This window comes from Phalangium opilio, unplaced genomic scaffold (genome assembly GCF_054372755.1).
Source record: "Phalangium opilio isolate 3A_F unplaced genomic scaffold, DU_Popi_V2 ptg000087l_1, whole genome shotgun sequence".
NCBI lineage: Eukaryota > Metazoa > Arthropoda > Arachnida > Opiliones > Phalangiidae > Phalangium > Phalangium opilio.
Window position 1 is genome coordinate 4692192 of NW_028324192.1, and position 3880 is coordinate 4696071.

At 48.2% G+C, this 3880-nt stretch overlaps 2 non-coding genes across 2 annotated transcripts; both read right to left on the reverse strand.

Moving 5' to 3' along the window:
* Positions 1 to 1166: 1166 nt before the first annotated feature.
* On the reverse strand, positions 1167 to 1239 carry TRNAN-GUU (transfer RNA asparagine (anticodon GUU)). The gene has a single exon. It is a non-coding gene; the product is annotated as a tRNA-Asn (tRNA).
* Positions 1240 to 3518: 2279 nt separating this feature from the next.
* On the reverse strand, positions 3519 to 3591 carry TRNAN-GUU (transfer RNA asparagine (anticodon GUU)). The gene has a single exon. It is a non-coding gene; the product is annotated as a tRNA-Asn (tRNA).
* Positions 3592 to 3880: the final 289 nt, after the last annotated feature.

The following is a 3880-nucleotide window of genomic DNA, read 5'->3' on the forward strand; positions in this document are numbered from 1 at the left end:
GAGACCCCACAACACCTCTCCCGGGTGGGCTCGAACCACCAACCTTTCGATTAACAGAAGAACGCGCTAACCATTGCGCCACGGAAGCTCAAAAATTAAATGGTCGTCAGGTATTGTGGAAAAACCTTGACTTTTTACGTCACATCTGAGACCTCACAACACCGCTCCCGAAAGGGCTCAAACCACCAGTCTTTTGAATAACAGCTGAACGCGCTAACCATTGCGCCCCGGAAGCCCAAAAATTAAATGGTCGTCAGGTATTCTGGAAAAACTTTGGCTTTCTACGTTACATTTGAGATCCCACAACACCGCTCCCGGGTGGGCTCGAACCACCAACCTATTGGTTAACAGCCGAACGCGCTAACCATTGAGCCACGGAAGCCCAAAAATTAAATGGTCGTCAGGTATTGTGGAAAAACCTTGACTTTTTACGTAACATCTGAGACGTCACAACACCGCTCCCGGATGGGCTTGAACCACCAACCTTTCGGTTAACAGCCGAACGCGCTAACCATTGCGCCACGGAAGCCCAAAAATTAAATGGTCGTCAGGTATTGTGGAAAAACTTTGGCTTTCTACGTTACATCCGAGATCCCACAACACCGCTCCCGGGTATGCTTGAAGCACCAACCTATTGGCTAACAGCCGAACGCGCTAACCATTGAGCCACGGAAGCTCAGAAATTAAATGGTTGTCAGGTATTGTGGAAAAACTTTGGCTTTCTACGTTACATTTGAGACCCCACAACCACCAACCTTTCGATTAACAGCTGAACGCGCTAACCATTGAGCCACGGAAGCTCAGAAATTAAATGGTCGTCAGGTATTGTGGAAAAACTTTGGCTTTCTACATTATTTGAGATCCCACAACACCGCTCCCGGGTGGGCTCGAACCACCAACCTATGGGTCAAAAACAGAACGCGCTAACCATTGCGCCACGGAAGCCCAAAAATTAAATGCTCGTCAGGTTTTGCGTAATAACCTTGACTTTTTACGTCACATCTGAGACCTCACAACACCGCTCCCGGATGGGCTCGAACTACCAAACTATTGGTTAACAGCCGAACGCGCTAACCATTGAGCCACGGATGCTCAGAAATTAAATGGTCGTCAGGTATTGTGGAAAAACTTTAGCTTTCTACGTTTCATTTGAGATCCCACAACACCGCTCCCGGGTGGGCTCGAACCACCAACCTTTCGGTTAACAGCCGAACGCGCTAACCATTGCGCCACGGAAGCCCAAAAATTAAATGGTCGTCAGGTATTGTGGAAAAACTTTGGCTTTCTACGTTACATGTGAGATCCCACAACACCGCTCCCGGGTGGCCTCGAACCACCAACCTATTGGTTAACAGCCGAACGCGCTAACCATTGCGCCCCGGAAGCCCAAAAATTAAATGGTCGTCAGGTATTGTGGAAAAACTTTGGCTTTCTACGTTACATTTGAGATCCCACAACACCGCTCCCGGGTGGGCTCGAACCACCAACCTACTGGCTAACAGCCGAACGCGCTAACCATTGAGCCACGAAAGCTCAGAAATTAAATGGTTGTCACGTATTGTGGAAAAGTTTTGACTTTTTACGCTACATCTGAGACCCCACAACACCTCTCCCGGGTGGGCTCGAACCACCAACCTTTCGATTAACAGAAGAACGCGCTAACCATTGCGCGACGGAAGCTCAAAAATTAAATGGTCGTCAGGTATTGTGGAAAAACCTTGAATTTTTACGTCACATCTGAGACCTCACAACACCGCTCCCGAAACGGCTCAAACCACCAGTCTTTTGAATAACAGCTGAACGCGCTAACCATTGCGCCCCGGAAGCCCAAAAATTAAATGGTCGTCAGGTATTGTGGATAAACTTTGGCTTTCTACGTTACATTTGAGATCCCACAACACCGCTCCCGGGTGGGCTCGAACCACCAACCTATTGGCTAACAGCCGAACGCGCTAACCATTGAGCCACGAAAGCTCAGAAATTAAATGGTTGTCACGTATTGTGGAAAAGTTTTGACTTTTTACGCTACATCTGAGACCCCACAACACCTCTCTCGGGTGGGCTCGAACCACCAACCTTTCGATTAACAGCTGAACGCGCTAATTATTGCGCCACGGAAGCCCAAAAATTAAATGTTCGTCAGGTATTGTGGAAAAACTCTGACATTTTACGTTACATTCGAGACGTCACAACACCGCTCCTGGGTGTGCTCGAACCACCAACCTTTCTGTTAACAGCCAAACGCGCTAACCATTGCGCCAAGGAAGCCCAAATATTAAATATTCGTCAGGTATTGTGGAAAAACTCTGACATTTTACGTCACATCTGAGAACTCACAACACCGCTCCCGGGTGGGCCCGAATCACCAACCTATTGGTTAACAGCCGAACAAGCTAAACATTGAGCCACGGAAGCTCAGAAATTAAATCGTTGTCACGTATTGTGGAAAAGTTTTGACTTTTTACGCTACATCTGAGACCCCACAACACCTCTCCCGGGTGGGCTCGAACCACCAACCTTTCGATTAACAGAAGAACGCGCTAACCATTGCGCCACGGAAGCTCAAAAATTAAATGGTCGTCAGGTATTGTGGAAAAACCTTGACATTTTACGTCACATCTGAGACCTCACAACACCGCTCCCGGATGGGCTCGAACTACCAAACTATTGGTTAACAGCCGAACGCGCTAACCATTGAGCCACGGAAGCTCAGAAATTAAATGGTCGTCAGGTATTGTGGAAAAACTTTGGCTTTCTACGTTACATTTGAGATCCCACAACACCGCTCCCGGGTGGGCTAGAACCACCAACCTATTGGATAACAGCCGAACGCGCTAAACATTGAGCCACGGAAGCTCAGAAATTAAATCGTTGTCACGTATTGTGGAAAAGTTTTGACTTTTTACGCTACATCTGAGACCCCACAACACCTCTCCCGGGTGGGCTCGAACCACCAACCTTTCGATTAACAGCTGAACGCGCTAACCATTGCGCCCCAGAAGCCCAAAAATTAAATGGTCGTCAGGTATTGTGGAAAAACTTTGGCTTTCTACGTTACATTTGAGATCCCACAACACCGCTCCCGGGTGGGCTCGAACCACCAACCTACTGGCTAACAGCCGAACGCGCTAACCATTGAGCCACGAAAGCTCAGAAATTAAATGGTTGTCACGTATTGTGGAAAAGTTTTGACTTTTTACGCTACATCTGAGACCCCACAACACCTCTCCCGGGTGGGCTCGAACCACCAACCTTTCGATTAACAGAAGAACAAGCTAACCATTGCGCCACGGAAGCTCAAAAATTAAATGGTCGTCAGGTATTGTGGAAAAACCTTGACTTTTTACGTCACATCTGAGACCTCACAACACCGCTCCCGAAAGGGCTCAAACCACCAGTCTTTTGAATAACAGCTGAACGCGCTAACCATTGCGCCCCGGAAGCCCAAAAATTAAATGGTCGTCAGGTATTCTGGAAAAACTTTGGCTTTCTACGTTACATTTGAGATCCCACAACACCGCTCCCGGGTGGGCTCGAACCACCAACCTTTCGGTTAACAGCCGAACGCGCTAACCATTGCGCCACGGAAGCCCAAAAATTAAATGGTCGTCAGGTATTGTGGAAAAACTTTGGCTTTCTACGTTACATGTGAGATCCCACAACACCGCTCCCGGGTGGCCTCGAACCACCAACCTATTGGTTAACAGCCGAACGCGCTAACCATTGAGCCACGGAAGCCCAAAAATTAAATGGTCGTCAGGTATTGTGGAAAAACCTTGACTTTTTACGTAACATCTGAGACGTCACAACACCGCTCCCGGATGGGCTTGAACCACCAACCTTTCGGTTAACAGCCGAACGCGCTAACCATTGCGCCACG